Source organism: Crinia signifera, chromosome 4 (genome assembly GCF_055691185.1).
Source record: "Crinia signifera chromosome 4, ASM5569118v1, whole genome shotgun sequence".
Lineage (NCBI taxonomy): Eukaryota > Metazoa > Chordata > Amphibia > Anura > Myobatrachidae > Crinia > Crinia signifera.
In genome coordinates this window covers 65671958-65693551 of record NC_139220.1, presented here as the reverse complement: position 1 = coordinate 65693551, position 21594 = coordinate 65671958, and the positions used below count along the sequence as shown (strand labels likewise).

The window sequence follows — 21594 nt, the reverse complement described above, 5'->3', positions numbered from 1 at the left end:
ATTTTTACATGGCATGAGGTCCCCCCTCCTGAGCATACCCAGCCCCGGGCTCATTGAGCCGGACCTTCCAAAAATACGGGGGACAAAAAATGTAGGGGTCCCCGTATTTTGAAACCAGCACCGGGCTCCAAAAGCCCGCGGTGTCATGCCACAGCCGGGGGACACTTTTTACATAAGGTCCCCCGGCCGTACCATGAGCACCGTGGCTTCACCCATCCAGGGCTGAAGCCCGGGGCTGTCACCGGCGTCCCTGGCCATTGGACGCCGGCCTGATAGTGTTAAATCATTCATACATAACATTGCTTTATACAGGTAAAATACAAGTTCCAGCAGGCGTCCCCCGCATGCTGGGACTTGGCGAACCACAAAACCCAGCATGCAGAGCATTAATGGGCCCGCTGGGACTTGTAATCCACCTGTAAAAAACATTTTTTAAATAAAACACACACACAGAAAAGTAGAACGTTTTACAAATACACACACCTCACTTTTACACCAATATACTTACCGAACCAGGGTCCAGCTCTGCCATCCCTCCTCCAGAGCCAGCTCACCCCACACTGACGCTGTCCGATCACTATAGAGGCTGCTAGCGTCGTTGGCTCCATGCGTCCCCATAGAGACACCCAGCATGTGGGGGAGGCTTGATGGCACTTGTAGTTCACCTGTATAAAGCAATGTTATGTATGAATGATTTAACACTATTACTCCGGCGTCCAATGGCCAGGGACGCCAGTGACAGCCCTGGGCTTCAGCCCTGGACGGGTGAAGCCTGGGGGGACCCCTTTATTGGGGGGGTCCCCACTCCCCCAGGTACCCCGTCCAAGGCTGACCAGCCACGGTGCTCATGGTATGGCTGGGGGACCTTATGTAAAAAGTGCCCCCCGTCTGTGGCATGACACCGCGGGCTGTTGGTGCCTGTGCTGGTTTCAAAATACGGGTGACCCCCAGATTTTTTGTCCCCCGTTTTTTTTTTAACCAAGACCGGTCCAAGAGTCTGGGGCTGGTTTCAGGAATATGGAGGACCGCTACGCTTTTTGTCCCCCGTATCTTTGGAACCAGTGAGCCCAAGGCTGGTAATGCTCAGGAGGGGGGACCTCATGCCATTTTTTTTTAAATGTAACTTTAAAATTTTTTAAGACAGGACCATGCACAGATCTCAATGATCAATGTGCATGGTTCTGGCAAATTCGCCTGTCAGGACCTGAATGTGTGGCAATTTTTAGTAACATTTTCCCGTTTTCGCATCTCATTAAATATGTGATTTGTATACTTTATAATTGGAAAACATCTGGATGCGAGTTCCGTCGTTAGTAAAAAGCGCACTTTCAGAATGTGCGAATTCACTGCAAAATCCACATTTTTCGCATCTCATAAAATGTGCGATTTCAGCCGTTTTGCCTGAAAAAATCGCACAAATGGAATTTTCGCATCTCATTAAATGTCACCCACAGTCTGCAAGAATGTTTGTATTCCATTTCCCTTGATAGTGATTGATTCTAGCGTTCATAATGATCGTCACTAATATCTGCAAGGTTTTTTGAAAAAAGTCCGAATGTAAATACACAAAATGTTTTTTTCAAAGCCATTTTGTGTCCAAGGGCTCTGTTGTATTTAAGAAGTTCACTAATCAATTCTTTATAGTTCTCATCTTTCTTGGGTTCTAGGATATTTTTCACAATTTTATGGAATGAGCTGCATGTAGCTGTCTCAAACTCATACAATCTTTTTTCCAAATCTTTATTCATTATGAACTCTCGTATTTGTAGGCCAACAAATATCCCCTTTTTGGTTTCTGCTTTACTTTTGGAAATTTGCAGAATGCAAAAGTTGGGAGGTATGATATACTAAAAGCTCACAAACACAGAAGGAGTGCCTCTCAGCCAGCACTGGGGCTCACCAGAATGCCCCCGATGGCTAGTGCCAGCGGAGAGGCGCTCAATCTGACTGGGATACGCGAGCGTCTTACACGCATGTGCGTCCCCTTCAGGTGGCTGGTGGGGACTGAACGTTGGCGATCCGACCACCAGACCCCTGCTGAATGACAGCGGCTCCATCTCATTGTCCTGGAAAATATTTTCGGTTGGTCTAAAATAATACTGTTTGTAAGTAAAAGCATCTTTCAAAACAAAGTAAAGTGTAAGACTGCAATAAAGAAAAAAAAATTATATGAAAAAAAGATTACCATATTTTACTAAATGTGGGAAAATATTTCCTGACCCTAAACTGGTCCGCTTACTCCCTATCCGGATGCCAGCTGTCCATATTCGGGCATCAGCCTCCTGATCTTTTTATAGTTTTGCCACCGATGTATAGACGGCGGTCATGTTTGTGGCATTGGTATATTAAATGCCATCATCCTGACAGCTGGGATGCTGACTGCATCCCGGGCAAAAATAAGTTTAGGGTATATTAAACTGTATATTAAAATAGTCTATTTGGGATATAATAAGGGAATAAAGGTAACTTGTGGGAAAATTATTAGATCTGTTTTTGAAAGTTTACGTTTGAGGATGTGTGGACTTCCAAGATGAAATGGCAACAACTGACACTGTATTTGGATTTGTCTGCCCTCATGTGATACAGAAATCCAAATGAGTTTATTAGTTTAAAAAATGTTGTATAGACCGAGAACAGCAAAGGTCCTAGCTGTTATGGATTTTCAGGAAAAATTTAGAGAACATGAGATTCTCCCCACTTAATGATGGAATTTTTTTTCATTTTAAGCCTCGCTCCTACTGAATAATACCACAAATCAGTGCATTACACCATGGAACAGATGACAGATTCACTTAACTCTTTGACCCATTCACAAGGGCACACCAGAAGGGGAAGTCTGGAATGGTTCAATTGACTTGATCAGTCTTTTGGTATTTTTGCTTGTACTGGTTAATAGTGAAAGAGGTAAGTACCAGAACATCATAAATTATAACTCACCTGCTACCTCTTGATCATCATCTGTAACATCAATTCTGTGGGTGGCATTTAGGGGTGCTGCATATGAGAAGATCCTGTGAATGTAAATATGGTATAATTTACATATTAAATTATGCAGGGTGTGTTATATTTCTACCACTGTTGTTAAGTCAAAACGTGTTGGAAAGAGCCATAACTAATAATATTAGAGCAAGGGGCATGAGGGAAATTTATGCCACCCAAATCTTTTTGTATCATACTGTATTATATATTTATGCCCCACTTCAGATTTGTGCCCCTTGTGCTCAGGCCTGGTCATTCATAGCATATTAATATACATACTTGTTTTGGCAGAAACATCAAATACAATATATGTTATGTTATGTAAGATTATATGTGTCAAAATATTCGGTACTTGTGAGTTATCCGGGCTCCCGATTTTTTGATTGTATGCCTTAAGTTAAGGCATACAATCAGATGCGATGCGATGCGATATCGCATCGCATCGCATGCGACCATCGGATGCGATGACCCGATTTTTCCATAGGAATCAATGTTAAAATGGACTGAGTCCATTTTAACATAGAATTCAATGGGAAAAAGGGGTCCTTTTCATACCCCTACTATCCAAGTGGGCATGGAGTTGGATATAAACCTGTGGCGAGCGTAGCGAGCCACCGAGCCCGAAGCGTGGCGAGCAAAGCGAGCCCCGCGAGGGGACGGTATTCTGTGTCCCCTCGCGGGGCTCGCTACGCTCGCCACGCTTCGGGCTCGGTGGCTCGCTACGCTCGCCACAGGTTTATATCCAACTCCATGCCCACTTGGATAGTAGGGGTATGAAAATGACCCCTTTTTCCCATTGAATTCCATGTTAAAATGGACTCAGTCCATTTTAACATTGATTCCTATGGAAAAATCGGGTCATCGCATCGCATCGCATCGCATCCGATGGTCGCATGCGATGCGATGCGATGTGCCCGATCCGACCCGATTTAGAAATCGGGAGCCCGGATAACTCACAAGTACCAAATATTCTGTCCATGCTGGTAGTGAAATGTGTGTATCAGGGCATAGTAACAGAGGATGGGGCCCTTGTGCAGGCTCTCAGTAAGCCACCTCCTCTCCAAGGTTCAATATGGGGTCTTAGATCATCAGTTTCTAGGTCGACAGTCAAAAGGTCGACCACTATTGGTCAACAGTTGAAAGGATGAACATGAAAAGGTCAACACATTAGGTCAACATGGTCAACAGGTCGACACAAGCAAAGGTCGACATAAAAGAGGTCAATATGGAAAAACATTGACAAGAATTATTTTAACTAACTTGTTCATTCTTTACAATCCCAGTGAGCATAGAGGGAGATTATAATTGTGTGCCGAAGCATGGCGAGTGCATATGTTGTCTATGTCGCCAAACAAAAGGGGAAAAACTCATGTCAACCTTTTTCCATGTTGACCTTTTGCTTGGGTCGACCTTTTGACCATGTCACCCTAATGCATTTCGACCTTTTTCTTGTGTCAACCTTTTGACTGTTGACCTAGACACTGTCGACCTAATGACCCATGCCTGCACTGTTCAGTAGAATGTGGAATTGTGCCAGAGTCTACTGTGCATGCACAGGTCTCCAGAGACATGGTGCTTCCCATGGTCAAGAGATTCATTTAAGTACTTCAAATGCGCGGTTGCCATTTTGAATGTGATTATTGCAGCGAATGCAGTGCCCAGTATGCCAAAGTATAAGTATTAAAACATGGTGAAGTGTGTTGGCCACACTGGACATTACACCAATTATAGAAACGATTATACTTTATAGAACCGATTATGGTGTGTATTCTCAGACAGGGGTTGGGATACTGTTCAGTCTGTATTCAGGACATGTTCCTTGTGTATGATCTTCTTGGATAATTTTAGCTATGGCAGTTTCTCCTAGGAAGTAAACTCTATGGGCAGAATTCAATGCTCCAGATTCACCTTTTTTTTTTTTTCGGCGAATAGGGTTGTTTTCACTCTCTGGGCCAGATGTACTAAGCTTGAAAAGTGATAAAATGGAGTGTGATAAACCACCAGCAAATCAGCTCCTACCTGCCATGTCACAAGCTGTGTTTGAAAAATGACAGGTAGGAGCTGATTGGCCGGTTGTTTATCACTCTCCATTTTATCACTTTTCAAGGCTTAGTACCTGCGGTGAATCTTTTCACTGAAAATCTGATTCACCCTATTCAGTGTTCACTGTTCACCGAAAGCGAACAGTGAATGCCAGCCAGTTCTCCGTTTCATGCTCCATGCAATTCGCTGGTGTATTTCAATGGGGTTTCCACTGTGATTCGCCGAGAGTGTATTCAATGCTAGAATGGAGAACTGCTTTCACCATGATTTTCACCGTGATTCACCATTTTGCATTCAATATCTTTTTAAGGTGAACTGGAATGTGTTCTTTTAAAATAAATTGTTTTTTTAGTTTTTTGTTTTGGTGTCCAAAAATCAGTAATTTTATTATGTAAAGGGGCATGCTATTTGGATTCATGTACTTGCAGCACATGAATATATATTTAATTATTTTTTTTTTTTACACATGATGTCACAGTGGGGAAGGGAGCCGCTCATTAGAAATTCACTGTGCCTGGTCCCGCACATTACATGTGCATGAGAGTGACCAGTGCAGCACTCCCTTCCCTACCTCCCCTGCCAGCACTCCCAGGGTCGCAGCTGCTGCTGCCTGTGTCCCCGCCAGCCCTCTTTCTCCCCCACACATTCCGGTGCAGGAAGGGAGGCTTCCATCTCTCTGCCTTCCGCCATCCCCCTAACTCCCTGTGGTATTCGCCGGGGGGGTTAAAATTTGCTGTCAGGGGCAGCGAGCCCCTGATGCGTTGAATAGGGAGAGAGGGAGGGCTGGCGGCGAATCCACCAGCCCTCTGGAACCCGGCGAATGTGTAGCGAATCCTAAACAGAATTCTCTACACATAGTGGGAAAAAAACATTGAATACTGCCCTATATGTAGAGCTGGCAAACATTCTACACAACTGCTACTTAACTCATCTTTTTAAAAAAAATTGTTTTTACATTTGATGTCAGTGAGCTGCTTGCGGCAACATTCAAAAGCGCATGTTACTGTGTTGGCATCATTAACAGCTGAACAAACTGTACTTATACACACAGACAATGCTTCATATGAGGGCAATAATTTTCTTGTAGATAAGACTTGCATTATCCAGTTTCAGTTTATTGGTTTTTCCACTCCTCCACCCCATCTCTACCCCTACTCTTCTGCCTGGTTAGATACCCCAGATTGAACCTTCTCCTCACTCACTCTCCTTCCACATCCCTTCTTTTCCCATGATTAATCCTGACACAAACACAAAAAACCCGACACAACACAAAACTATACTGAATAAATAAAGGACAAAATACTTTCAAACACCCCTCACATAAATAAGACATTGAAAAAGGGACCAATAACTTAAAAAAAAAGAAATTAGTAAGAATATCTGAATGATCGGTTGACAGCGCCTAGGTTGACAGTCAATATGTCGACACTTTATAGTCCCTATGTATTAGGTCAGCAAGTAAAAAAGATTAACAGATGAAAGGTCGACATGCATTCAAAATGTTAACATTATTTATTATTTATTTATGTTTTCTTGAGTAAGCTGTGGCAGGTGCAGCTGTAGCAGAGCCACCTTGCCTGAAGTGTGGTGAGTGAGGCGAGCCCATGAGGGCACACATTTCTACTGATTGTGGTCACATATGATCAAACATAAAAATGACAGCCAAAGCAACAACAACAAGAACTTGTGTCAACCATTTCTGTATCGACCATTGTCATGTTGACCTTTTGCCTGTCAACCTTTTGTCCCCGTCGATCATATAAGGTCTTCCTAATGACTGTCTAACTACATAGTTACTTAGGGCCTTATTCTGGTCGGTGCGGCCGGATCCGAATATGCGGCCAGGACCGTGCGTGCGAAACCCCGCCTTCCATACGGATCGCCAACTCCGTCCGTACGCGGTAAGAAGCTGGCCGAACGGACCGCACGTGTATTTTTCACGGAATACGCCTCCTCCATCTAAGGGAACCTCCCCCATCATTCGATGGTCGCAGACCATCGAATGCAGGACCGAGTGCTCCACCAGCTCCCGCAACCTCAGACCACACGGACATGTTTCCGTGCAAAAGCAGGGATCTGGGCGGGCAGCTGACATCCGGCGATGTCATATGTCCGCCCCCTACACGTGCGTCACGACTGCATTACCATACGTACGCCCAGCGTTTGCATGGGAACGCCCATGAAACGCGGGGCGTATGCATATGGTAATGAGGCCAAACAGCCCTTCACGCCCCTCTCCATCCCCTGTTCGGAGTGTTCACATATCATGCGGGATTTGGCCGTACGCCCCGCTCGCACATGCCCCGCTCGCACATGCGCAGAGACGCCTCTGCACATGCGCAGATACAAAACATCGGCGGCCCGAACGCACGCGGATATATCCGCACCGACCAGAATAAGGGCCATAGTACCATAGTAGGTAAGGCTGAAAAAAGACTTGCGTCCATCTAGTTCAACCTGGTATAGATATCCATTGCTGATTTGGTAGGTTTTGGTATTTTACAGACAAATTATATTTCTTATTTGTACCCATGGATGTTTTTCTCCAGTAAATGTTTGTCCAACTTTGCCTTGAACGCATTTAATGAGCCAGCCGTTACCACCTCTCTGGGAAGAGAATTCCAGAGTTTGACTATTCTGACCGTAAAGAATTTATTTCTACTAGCTGAATGAAATCTTTTTTCTTCTAATCTATACTCATGCCCTCGTGTTCTAGATTCCTTTCTAGTAGAAAAGAGGGTGTGTGACAGTTCCTTATATTGGCCCTTGATATACTTGTACACGTTGAGCATGTCCCCCCTTAAACATCTCTTTTCTAATGTAAATAGTCCCAAATTGCTAAATCTCTCCCCGTAGCTTAAATTCTCCATTCCCCTAATAAGCTTTGCAGCCTTTGGACTTTTTCTAATTCTATGATGTCCTTTTTATAGTGTGGGGCCCAGAACTGTACTCCGTACTCGAGGTGAGGTCTCACCAATGCTTACCCTTGAGTCCCTAGTTTCCATTCCCCTCTTTATACATGCCAGAATTTTGTTGGCCTTTTTTGTAGCTACATTACAATGGGCACTACATCCTAGTTTGCTGTCTATTTGGACTCCTAGATCCTTTTCAAGTATGGAATTACCCAGTTCCTCTACGCTAAGGTTGTAACTTGCACACTGGTTGTGTCTCCCAAGGTGCATAACCTTACATTTATCTACATTGAACCTCATCTTCCATTTTTTTGCCCACTCATCTAGAATTGCAAGATCATTTTGAAGCATGGTGACATCTTCTGATGATTTGATGACTTTGCTAAGTTTTGTATCGTCCGCAAAGATGGATACATTGCTGAGTAACCCTATCCCAATATCGTTAATAAAAATGTTAAACAAAATGGGCCCCAAAACCGAACCCTGCGGCACTCCACTTAGTACCGGTATCATATCTGATACGGCACCATTCACAACCACTCTTTGTTCTCTATTACATAGCCAATTCCCTACCCATCTGCAGATATTTTCACCCAATCCTAGGTTCTCCATTTTATTAATCAATCTCTTGTGTGGGACAGTATCAAATGCTTTAGCGAAATCTAGGAAAATCACATCTACAGCATTTCCATTATCGAGGTTTTTGCTAACCTCTTCATAGAACCCTAGTAGATTAGTTTGGCATAAACGATTTTTCACGAACCCATGTTGGTTAGTACTGAGTAGACGGTGATGATCTAAATATTCCTGGATACCATCCCTTAAAAATCCTTCAAATAATTTACCCACAATTGATGTTAAACTAACGGGTCTGTAATTAGCGGGATCTTCCTTTTTTCCTTTTTTGAATATTGGCACTACCTCTGCTATTCTCCAATCTTTTGGTACTATACCTGACGATAGTGACTTGCTAAAGATATAATGTAGGGGGGTAGCTAGTTCATCCCTTAATTCCATAAATACCCTCGGATGAATCCCATCTGGCCCTGGTGATTTATTTGTTTTGAGTTTGCTTAGCCTCAGTATTATTTCCTTCGGCGTAAAATCCACAATGAGATCTGGCTTATTTGTCCCGTTTGTGGTAAATGTTCGTTCCACAGTCTGCTCTCCCTTAGTAAATACTGATGAGAAGAACTCATTTAACAGTTTGGCTTTTCCCTTGTCCTCAGTAACACTTTTTTCACTAGTATCAGTTAGTGGGCCTATGTTTTCCTTAATTAAACGTTTACTATTTATGTATTTAAAAAACTTCTTTGGGTTGGTTTTGCTTTCAGTGGCTATGCACTCTTCATATAATATTTTAGCTGCTTTGATTACCCCTTTACAAGTTTTGTTTGATTCTTTGTATTTTGCGAACGCCTCCTCATTCAAGTTATTTTTATAGAATTTAAAGGCTCTGGTTTTATTGTTGATAGCTGACCTTACTTCTTTGTCCAACCATGGTGGCTTTTTTTTGTTGAATTTACCTTTAGTTACTTTAGGAATGTATTCAATAGTTAGTGAATCAAGCACCTTTTTTAGAGTATCCCACATTTCCTCTGCATTTTTTCCCTCCATAACCGTTTCCCACCCAATTCCTGTTAGGGCTTCCCTGAATAACTAGCAACTGTCAGGGGCGTAGGGAGGGCGGAGCCGGCGGAGCACTTGCTCCGGGCGCAGAGAGATCGAGTGGCGCCGGAGCCATGCAAACTGTGCCGCCGGCTCCCCCGCCCTGCTTACGAGCTCCCTCCCCCGCCTGGCTGCGGCACTTACAGTGCTAGTAGTTCAGTCAGTGTGCTTGGAGGTGCCGGGATTCTGCATTCCGAGGCACCCGGCAGGACGGAGAGGCAGGGACAGTGGCATCATGGGAATTGTAGTTTAAATGTTACTGCTCAGACTTTGAGCAGTAAACGATTAAACTACAAATCCCATGAGGCCATGCTTTGCCCTGGGCAGGAAGCCAGGAAGTCTCACACTGAATGAACAGTGTAAGCACGCTGCCTGGTGACATGCCTGCCCTGCAGAGTCAGACAGAGACAGTGCAGTTACCACGATAAGGCTGTTCTGGAGGGAGACAGCTCTGCAGTTCTCTCCCTCCCCCTACCTCCCCTGCGTTTATCAAAGCAGCAGCATCAGGAAGAGGACCCTCCGTTCACAATGTGTCATCAATGAGGGTAAAGATCCTGTAAAGTGGCTTGTAGATAATTAAATTGGCATTATACAAACAGTATTATCTGTTACTATTAATTTCACCACCTGCAAATGGAGTGTGTGTGTGTTTATGTGTATGTTATATGCATGTATGTGTATATGTTATATATATGTATGTATGTATGTATGTATGTGTGTATATATATATATATATATATATATATATATATGTATATATATATATATATATATATATATATATATATATGTGTGTGTGCAGGGCCACTGGAGGCAGGTAGGTGGGAGCAGGGACACCCCCTGGATGGAGGTGAGAGGCGATTCCCCCCCAACTCCCCCTGCCCGAGCGACTCAGTGGCTGCCCCATCACCCCCTTCACATGCCGCCTGCACCAAGCATCTCCCCCTCCCATCCCCCAAGACCCTCTTACTTGCTGCAGGAGGTGCCTGTCAAAACACTTATGTTGATTGGCTGTTTCCTGTCTCCGCAGTAGACCTGAGCCGGCCCGGCGCCCAGCAGGTGACTTTAAGACCACAGCCTCCCTTCAGCGCTGCAAGTCACAGAGGGCCAGATGTATCAAGCTTCAGATAGTGATAAAGTGTAGAGTGATAAACAACCAGCCAATCAGCTCCTTCCTGTCATTTTTCAAACTTAGCCTGTAACATGGCTGTTAGGAGCTGGTTGGCTGGCTGTTTATCACTCCCCATTTTATCACTTTTTGAAGTTTGATACATCTGGCCCAGAGTGAGCAGTTATTTAAATCTGCAGAGTAGCCTGCAGCACGCCTGCAGTCCCTCCATCACCATATACAGCCCGACAGTGGTGAGTCCTTTCTGGGTTGTGGGTGGCACCCACTGTGCGTGTGTGTGTGTGTGTGTGGGGGGGGGGGTTGTGCTGACCACTTGCCGGGGAACCTTGCACCAACCCTGTGTGTGTGTATACATATAAATGGAAGCATGATGGCTCCCGCCAGCGGTGTAACTAGAAATGTTGTGCCCTCCTTCCAAAAAAGTTTTTGGTTTTATGTGTCAAATGTGCAAACGGGTATTATGGTTTGTTATATAGTATGTAATGGGCATGTGACTTTATGTGTAATGGGCATTACGGTGTAATTTTATGGGTTGGGATCATTCGTCAGAATGATTCTAGGTCTACAGTCATTAGTTCGACCCCACTAGGTCGACTGGCAGGAAGGTCGACCTGACTTAAGGTCGACATGGGCCAAGGTCGACATGACTTAAGGTCGAATTTGCATAAAGGTCGACATGAGGAAGGTCGACTGGTCATACGGTCGACATGGGTTTTTCACTGTTTTTTTATCCGAATGTCGACACAGTCGACATGGACACAGTTGGCAATGAGAATCGGACCCTCGCATCGCTCGCTTCGCTCGCGATTCTTCGGGCACGGTGCCTCGCTGCGCTCGGCACACTATTTTATTCTCCCACCACGCCCTAGTGGGTGGTAGGGCATGAAATACCGCCTGTCGGCACATGTCGGCTCAAAAAACAGTGAAAAACCCATGTCGACCTTATGACCAGTCGACCTTCCTCATGTCGACCTTTATGCAAATTCGACCTTAAGTCATGTCGACCTTGGCCCATGTCGACCTTAAGTCAGGTCGACCTTCCTGCCAGTCGACCTAGTGGGGTCGACCTAATGACTGTAGACCTAAATGCATTCTGACGAATGACCGCATCCCAATTTTATAATGTTATAATGTTAGGCTGCGCCCCCTTTTCATCGTGCAAGAGCCCTGCCTACTACAAATCGGGGGGGGGGGGGGGGGCGCGATACATGTCCTTGCTCCGGGCACCGTGGCACCTAGCTACACCACTGGCAACTGTAGTTTTCTAGCTAGATAGTACACCCAATATAGACAGTCTACAGTACACCCAATAGTGTGCAATACAGTACAAAACAAAAGAATGGAGTCAGAGGGGTAAATTTACTAAGATGGGAGTACTATTGAGGATGGGATGTTGCCAATAGCAACATTATATCTATTATCTTCTAAAAGGTGCTAAATCAATAAGTAGAATCTGATCAGTTGCTTTGTGCAACATCCCATTTCAATATAACTACCATCTTAGTAAATTTACACCATGGCATCAGGAAAAAAATTCTCTCACCAATGAGCCAAGCTCACCCAACCTAAATTGTATAAAGCACCAGGCAATACTCAGCTTCACTTATAGCAAAACGTTGTTGTATTTTTTCCTAAATTGCTGAAATTCCATTGACAGCATATTAAAATGCCTTGTGAATTCATGTTTAGCATTTTAACCCTTCAAACGCCTGTGTCATTTTGGGTAGCCTAGTTGCAAAAACCATTAATGGACAAATTATAAATTCAATGATATGTGTTGTGTGGTGTTGTAAATGCAATAGGACTTTAAAAAGAAGCTCAAGGAAAATATTTGAGTAAAAGCAAATCAGCATCTGGTACAGTAGTTCATTTACCTTGTCACATAAAATATATTACATACATGAGTAATAACCAGAACAAATACTTCCTTGCGACACACCAACTAGCCTCTCTCACTACCTCAGTCTATCTCAAAATTATTTCACTAGAAGCATGTTTATAATCTTGGGCATGTTTTTAAATAAAAAAACATAATGCTCTGTATTTGTTGATGTTACAATTCTAACACATTTAAGTGTAAGTATATAAATATGCCAGGAAGACCACACGTTTGAACTTCACAAAGAAGAAAAACCTGCATTAAATAATATCTAAATTGTTTCATATTTACATCCTCGGGTTCATCACAAAGCCTGCTCCTGCTGCCATGCTCAGGAAGATGATTAAGAAGTAGTACTGTAGGCGAGACACCCTAGGAGGGAAAAAAACACCATTCAATAATGTTCTTGTACTTAACTCATGCCCTTCCCCAGCCAGAACAAAAAAAGATCCATACAAAGCCTCAGTAACAATAATAATCATTTTCTATTATTGTGATACTTACACTTGCTTTTCTCTTTACAGGACTCTCACACCAACATCAATTCCATGCAATACAATATCATTAAGAACACCTGGAAACAGTAGAGACCATATAAATGGGAGCCTGCTACTCTGCCTTATAATGCTGGTCAACCTGCACATGTTCGAAATGTGGCTGCAGCAATAGAGGAATTCCACATTCTGCAAAAGTCCTTCATGAATAAACAAAGATCCCACATTGGTTTAGCACCTACAACTTGCATAAGGGCCAGTAATTAATTGCATATTCTCAGCACACACAAAATAGGATTGTAAATTCTTTAAGACACTGTGAAAATAGAGATGTGCACTAACCCTTCGTATTTTGGATTTTTATTCAGTTTATGTTTTGTTCTTGCCAAAACCGGCCTCAAGTGTTTTCGTTTTGGTTCTGTAATTTTTTGCAAATATGTATAAAAACAGCTAAAATGTATTTTATTTATGAACAGTTTCAAATATAGCGCAGAATATTTTGTTGTGCTTTACAATTGGAATCATCAACAATATTATATTAACATTAATTTCCAGTCAATTCTGACCACCTCACAACTAACAATATTGTTTGCATCAAGTTTAAGCCAAACGGTTGCACCAGGCCACCAGGCGAGCTGGCTCACTAAGCTTAGCGATAGCAGTGGGTAGTAGATCAACTACAAACATAGCACATCTAGTAAAACATAGTTGCAATGAAGTGGCAAACATGATGGCAGTGTAATAAACTATAAAACCCATAGAAAGCTAGTTCTTAATCAAGAACTAGCCCAGTTACCTGAGGGAAGTACAGGGCAATGTGGGATGGAGTATATAGTGGAAGGCAGGTAAAAGAATAATCATTTAAAATAAAATTGAGACTATAACTTTATGGTGTGCAGGGGCGGATTGGCCCTGGCGGGAAACTGGGCCATTTCCCAGTGGGCTGACCCATAACACATTCTCTGAGCGTGTGAGATAGGTGTTGGGGCTGTGAGAGCTATAATTGGGGAAGCGGGGGTAGGTGCTTTGTGTGTATGTGAGAGAAGTGTCATTGGGGGGGGGGGGGATTTGGTGCTGTGTGAGAGAGCTGTCACTGAGGTTTTGGTGCTGTGTGTGAGTGGTGTCAGGGGGGTTGGTGCTTTGAGGTGTGAAAGGTGTCAGTGGGATGGGGGTTGGTGCTTTGTGTGTGAGAGAGCTGTTAGTGTGGGGGGAGGGTTCTGTGTGTGAGGTGTCAGTGGGGGGGATGGTGCTGTGTGTGAGAGGTGTCAGGGGGGATGGTGCTGTGTGTGAGGTGTAAGTGCGGGGGTGGGGGGGATAGTGCTGTGTGTGAGAGGTGTCAGTGGGGTTGGTGGTGTGTGTTTGAGAGATGTTAGTGGGGGAGGGGGGGTTTGCTGTGTGTGAGGTACGAGTGCAGGGGTGGTGTGTGAGATGTGTCAATGGGGGTTGGTGCTGTGTGTGAGAGGTGTCATTGGGGGGGATGGTGCTGTGTGTGAGAGATGTTAGTGTCAGGGGATGGTGCTGTCAGTGGCGTAGATTGTGTAAGGCAGCCCCTGCCGCCGCTTGGGGGAGCGAGCGGCAGCAGGGTCTGTGTGGGTGCCGGGGGTGCACAGTGCAGCGCCTCCAGTGACCGGCATCTGCAGCACCCGCCCGTGGCCTGGCCAGCCTATTTCCTATTGATGACACTCCTCCCCCCGCAGCTGCTGTGCCTGTGTCACAGTGCATTAAAGGCAGCTTTTAAAGGTTCCCTCCCTGTTCTTAAGCACCCTGGTCAGTGCCGCTGCACAGACCGAAAAGGGGCAGGGATAACGGCTGAAGGGGCAGAGCCACACGAATGGAGGGAGCTACAAGGAAGGAAGACTGTCAATGGCAAAAGAAGCAGAGCTGCCAGCCTGAAGTGCCCTGAACTAGTTGAGTAAAATGTGAGTGTACTGCAAATGGTGTAGGCATATATACAGGCAGCGCTACTAGTGTTGGCAACTGGTGTGGGCATATGCATAATCGGCGCTACTAGCGTCGGCAACTGGTGTGGACATATGTACAGGCAGCGCTAATAGCGGCGACAACTGGTGTGGACATATGTACAGGCAGCGCTACTAGCGTCAGCAACTGGTCTGGGCATATGTACAAGCAGTGCTACTAGTGTCAGCAACTGGTGTTGGCATATGTATAGGCAGCGCTACTAGTGTCGACAACTGGTGTGGACATATGTATAGGCAGTGCTACTGCTGTCGGCGACTGGTGTGGGCATATGTATAGGCAGCACTACTTCTGTTGGCAACTGGTGTGGGTGTTACGTATAAGCAGCGCTACTACTGTCTGCAACTGGTGTGGGCATTGCGTATAAGTTATGTTATGGTACTAAAAACACCACTTAGTGGCTGTGTGCATACAATAAATCAGTAATAATTTGTTAAAAACAAGTATACATTTATTAAAAGTTTTTCCAGCATATAGGATTTCATCCACAGTTTCAAGTTGTTAAAAATGCCACATATAGTAAAAATCCGTGGCCCGACGCATTTCGTCCCTTAGGACTTCATCAAGGGCAATGAATCAATCCAATGAAAATGTGTCTTCCACACAATGTATGAATGGAGGTATACAGTATCCTCTAGCAATAAGGTAGTGGCCAACAGCAGTGACTACAAACAGTTGTAAAGAACCACCTATTAAGTAAATGGTCTTAAACAAAGTGGTAGCAGAAAGGTTCAATCACAGGTGAAATAGCAGTGCTGGATGTGGCATTTCTCTGTCCACAATTACAATTATACAGCCTCTCAATGTGAAATAAACTGTGAATCACAGGATCTCCTAGAGCCAGTGTCAGGAGATCCTGTAATTCACAGTTTATTTCACATTGAGAGGCTGTATAATTGTAAATGAGACTACATCTGAAGGGCAGAAATCGGTACACATTCGGGAAGGGTGTGTGGCCTTTTATAAAGTGGGTGTGGCCACAGTTAAAGTGGGCGTGGTCACACACCCTTTCCGAATGTGTACTGTGTATTTTTTTTCAAGAGGACTCCCACCACTATAAAAGTGGAGTTAACACATGTAACAATCCAGCACCCCCCCACACATGCTGAGTGCTGTGCTACTGCTTCCCCAGCAGTCCAGCTCCCCGGCAATGTGTGCTGAGGTAGCGAGAGGGCTGGCATTCCCTCACTAATGAGGCGGCGTCTGTCATTATCAGCACCTCTGCCCTGTGTGTGTGAGCAGAAGGAGGCAGGCCTGCTGAGTCCCCCTTCAGGGCACCTTGGGAGATGTAGTCTTCTTGGCCAGCCACTCCTCCTCTCAGCTAACACTGCCAGAAGAGCAGCCAACTACACCAGAAACTACAACTGTGAAACTGCAAATATCAAACTACAACTCCCAGAGTCGGAGGAGCTGGCTACAAAAAATGGTACATTCGGTACAGTTAGATTTAGCCTGTACAGATCATTAAAAACTGGTACTGTACCGGCTAAATCAGTACAGTTGGAGGGTATGTTGTGTGTGTGTGGGAGAGTTACAAATGGGTTGAGTGGTTCCGCGCTAACCTATTTTTTCAGCAGCTCCTATAAATTAATTAAATTGATAGATTGAAGAAAAGAAGCGCTATTGAAGTGATTTAACTTACGGAGAATTCCCCCTATTTTAACAAAAACGAAAAATTAACAAAAAACGCAAAAAAATCCCCAAAAGGGTGTAAACATTGTTACTAACCCCCTTTTTTATTACAGGTACCACTCTCATTCATTTTTACATTCAGCACCTCAATATTATTAACTTCACACTAATATTATTCCATCAAATAACTGCACTATAGTTTATTCTCTCCATTCATCCATAAGTTAAATCACTTCAATAGCGCTTCTTTTCTTCAATCTATGTGTGGGAGAGTTGTCAGTGGGGCAGGGGTTGGCGCTTTGTGTGTGTGAGAGGATTCAAGATGGCTGCAGGTGGACTATGGTGCATGCACTGCTACCCGCAGCTCCTCTCATGTGCCTTTACAGAGCAGAGCACTTGAGCGACAGCTCACAGCTCTGCCTCAAATCGCCATGACTCCTGTAGGCCATGCAGAGGTGTGCGTGTGGCTATAGGGGATGTAGGGACCTTGCAAAAGGATGGAAGTCAAAACTGATTAAATCTTTTTGGGGCACCTTTTTTATTGTCAATTAGTGTATATGTCACAATTAAGAATTAACTTTTATTAGGTATGCCTTAAAATACAACGTGCTCTATAGTGTAAGACAAATCATGGTTTTAGACAATACAAATAATACAAAGTTTATACTGAATCAATGGATCATATCTGTAATAGATACTTGGGGGGAAATTTACTAACAAAAATTTGTGATAAAAAAACGTATTTTCGTATTCATATTGATGGGACATTCGTATTTGTATTTACAAATACGAATGAATACACCATCGATAGAATATGCCAGGAATCACCATTCAAAAAGAATGGTGGTTCCTGATTTACTAAGCGGCCGAATTGATAATATGGCCGCTAATTAGTGTAAAACTGCCACGAATATACGGCAGGAAAATACACTTTATTTTCCTGTCGTATTTGGCAGAAGCCTGCACGGATCAGTCAGATCCGTGCAGGCTTCAGTGTAAAAAAACAGAGAAATAAATCAATTTAAAAAACGGCGTGGGGTCCCCCCACAGCTGTAACCAGCACAAGGTTGAAAGAGCCGGGGCCGGTAATAAAAAAAAAAACAGGAAACCCGACAAATAGGGGTTCCCCGATTTTTTACAACCAGACCCAGGCTCCAGGCCTGGGGTTGATTCCCAAAATACGGGGCACAAAATGACTAGGGGTCCCCCGTATTTTAAGAACCAACCCCAGGCCAAACCAGCCAGCAGGGTAATGTCACAGCCGGTGGACACTTATTAGATAATCTGACTGATCCGTGCAGACTGCCTACACTAATTCGTATTAGCGGCCGTATATACGGATGTTAATACGAATTGCTCGTGATTTAAATGCCTACAATGAAAATTTCAATCATCTAGACACAGTTGTCGACACGTTGGAAAGTGTTGACTGAATGGCAAAAAAACGGGATCTCAGATCTATAAAGTCATTATCTTCAAAGCGTTAAGGTAGCATTTCATATTGTTATGCATTTGATAACCAAAAATGAAGAAGTAAAGGGCCAAATGTAATAGGGTGAGAGTTTCAGAAAGTGAGAGATTTTGGGAGAGTTTTCCCATGTTTTTTAACCCCTTCATGACAGAGCCAGTTTTTGCCTTCCTGACAGAGCCCTTTTTTTCAAATCTGGCATGTATCACTTAAGTGGGGATAACTTTTTTTTGCTTTTACTTATCCCAGTGATTTTGAGATTGTTTTCTCGTGACACATTGTACTTCAAGTTAGTGGTAAATTTTCGTCGATACAGTCTGTGTTTTTTTGTGAAAAATACCAAAATGTCGTAAAAAAATGGAAAATTTTGCGATTTGCAAAATGTTAAATTTTCTGCTTGTGAGACAAATAATCTTACCACTCAAAATAGTGAATAACTAACATAGACCATATGTCTACTTTATGTTGCCATCATTATTTCAACCTCATTTTCATTTTTTTGGACACTAGGAGGCTTAAAATATGAATAGCAAATTCTCAAATTTTCAAGAAAATTTCAAACACTGATTTTTTTAGGGACCAGTTCAGTTCTGATGTGACTTTGAGGGACTTGTATGTGAGACACCCCCATAAATGATGCCATTTCAAAAACTGCACCCCTCACAGTATTCAAAACAGCATTTTGGAAGTTTGTTAACCCTTTAGGTGTTTCACAGGAATTAAAAGAAAGTGTAGGTGAAATTTCAAAATTTCATTTTTTTTGCAGATTTGCAATTTTAATACATTTTTCTAAGGAACACAGTAGATTTTACTAGAGAAATGTGACTAAAAATTGATTCCCCCAATTCTTTGGTTTTCATAAATATCCTATATGTGGCCCTAGTGTGCACGGTGACCAAACCACAGGCTTCATAATAGAAGGAGCACCTACTTGATTTTGGAGCCTCCTTTTTATGAGATTATTTTTTAGGCACAATGTAGGTTTCTAGGCACCATAAGATGCTAAAAGTTAGGTACCCCCCCACAAGTGACCCCATTTTGCAAACTACACCCTTCAGGGAATTCATCTAGGGGTATAGTGTACATTTCAAACCCCCAGGGGTTTCACCAATTGTGGTACAACTGGGCAGTGAAAATGAAAAAAAAATAATTTTTCATTTTCACAGCTCAGTTGTATCAAAATTGGTGAAACCCCGGGGGTTTGAAATGTTCACTATACCCCTTGATGAATTCCCTGAAGGGTGTAGTTTGCAAAATGGGGTCACTTGTGGGGGGGTTCCACTGTATGGGTGTTTCGGGGGTCATTCAACCAGAATCTGTGCTGCAAAATCCAAAAATCACTCCTTCCCTTCTGAGTCCTGCCATGCACCCAACTGGTATTTTTTGGTCACACATGAGGCATTGCCGTACTCGGGAGAAATTGGGGCACAGATTTCGGGGTGCTTTGTCTCCTTCATTCCTTGTGAAAATGAAAAATTTTGAGCCAGATCTGCATTTTTGTGTAAAAAAATGTAATTTTTTACAGAAAAATGCAGTTCTGGCTCAAAATTTTTTATTTTCACAAGGAATGAAGGAGACAAAGCACCCCAAAATCTGTGCCCCAATTTCTCCCGAGTACGGCAATGCCTCACGTGTGACCAAAAAATACCAGTTGGGTGCATGGCAGGACTCAGAAGGGAAGGAGTGATTTTTGGTGGTGGAATGAATGGTGGGTGCTATGTCGCATTAGCAAGACCCAGTGATTTTGAGATTGTTTTCTCGTGACACATTGTACTTCAAGTTAGTGGTAAATTTTCGTCGATACAGTCTGTGTTTTTTTGTGAAAAATACCAAAATGTCGTAAAAAAATGGAAAATTTTGCGATTTGCAAAATGTTAAATTTTCTGCTTGTGAGACAAATAATCTTACCACTCAAAATAGTGAATAACTAACATAGACCATATGTCTACTTTATGTTGCCATCATTATTTCAACCTCATTTTCATTTTTTTGGACACTAGGAGGCTTAAAATATGAATAGCAAATTCTCAAATTTTCAAGAAAATTTCAAACACTGATTTTTTTAGGGACCAGTTCAGTTCTGATGTGACTTTGAGGGACTTGTATGTGAGACACCCCCATAAATGATGCCATTTCAAAAACTGCACCCCTCACAGTATTCAAAACAGCATTTTGGAAGTTTGTTAACCCTTTAGGTGTTTCACAGGAATTAAAAGAAAGTGTAGGTGAAATTTCAAAATTTCATTTTTTTTGCAGATTTGCAATTTTAATACATTTTTCTAAGGAACACAGTAGATTTTACTAGAGAAATGTGACTAAAAATTGATTCCCCCAATTCTTTGGTTTTCATAAATATCCTATATGTGGCCCTAGTGTGCACGGTGACCAAACCACAGGCTTCATAATAGAAGGAGCACCTACTTGATTTTGGAGCCTCCTTTTTATGAGATTATTTTTTAGGCACAATGTAGGTTTCTAGGCACCATAAGATGCTAAAAGTTAGGTACCCCCCCACAAGTGACCCCATTTTGCAAACTACACCCTTCAGGGAATTCATCTAGGGGTATAGTGTACATTTCAAACCCCCAGGGGTTTCACCAATTGTGGTACAACTGGGCAGTGAAAATGAAAAAAAAATAATTTTTCATTTTCACAGCTCAGTTGTATCAAAATTGGTGAAACCCCGGGGGTTTGAAATGTTCACTATACCCCTTGATGAATTCCCTGAAGGGTGTAGTTTGCAAAATGGGGTCACTTGTGGGGGGGTTCCACTGTATGGGTGTTTCGGGGGTCATTCAACCAGAATCTGTGCTGCAAAATCCAAAAATCACTCCTTCCCTTCTGAGTCCTGCCATGCACCCAACTGGTATTTTTTGGTCACACATGAGGCATTGCCGTACTCGGGAGAAATTGGGGCACAGATTTTGGGGTGCTTTGTCTCCTTCATTCCTTGTGAAAATGAAAAATTTTGAGCCAGATCTGCATTTTTGTGTAAAAAAATGTAATTTTTTACAGAAAAATGCAGTTCTGGCTCAAAATTTTTTATTTTCACAAGGAATGAAGGAGACAAAGCACCCCAAAATCTGTGCCCCAATTTCTCCCGAGTACGGCAATGCCTCACGTGTGACCAAAAAATACCAGTTGGGTGCATGGCAGGACTCAGAAGGGAAGGAGTGATTTTTGGTGGTGGAATGAATGGTGGGTGCTATGTCGCATTAGCAAGACCCAGTGATTTTGAGATTGTTTTCTCGTGACACATTGTACTTCAAGTTAGTGGTAAATTTTCGTCGATACAGTCTGTGTTTTTTTGTGAAAAATACCAAAATGTCGTAAAAAAATGGAAAATTTTGCGATTTGCAAAATGTTAAATTTTCTGCTTGTGAGACAAATAATCTTACCACTCAAAATAGTGA

General features: G+C 43.1%; 1 protein-coding gene across 2 annotated transcripts in view; it reads right to left on the bottom strand.

Annotated features, from left to right (window-relative positions):
- The window catches only part of FGF18 (fibroblast growth factor 18), a 359051-nt gene that overhangs the window by 220309 nt on the left and 117148 nt on the right, over positions 1-21594 (bottom strand). Inside the window, exons 3-4 of one of the 2 annotated variants that reach the window (XM_083181815.1) lie at positions 12902-12982; positions 2938-3011 (exon numbers count right to left, since the gene is read on the bottom strand). The exons of the other annotated variant lie outside the window; for it this stretch is intronic. The gene's annotated coding sequence lies outside the window, so the exon portion shown is untranslated. The remainder of the gene's footprint in view (positions 1-2937; positions 3012-12901; positions 12983-21594) is intronic. 2 annotated transcript variants of the gene reach the window in all.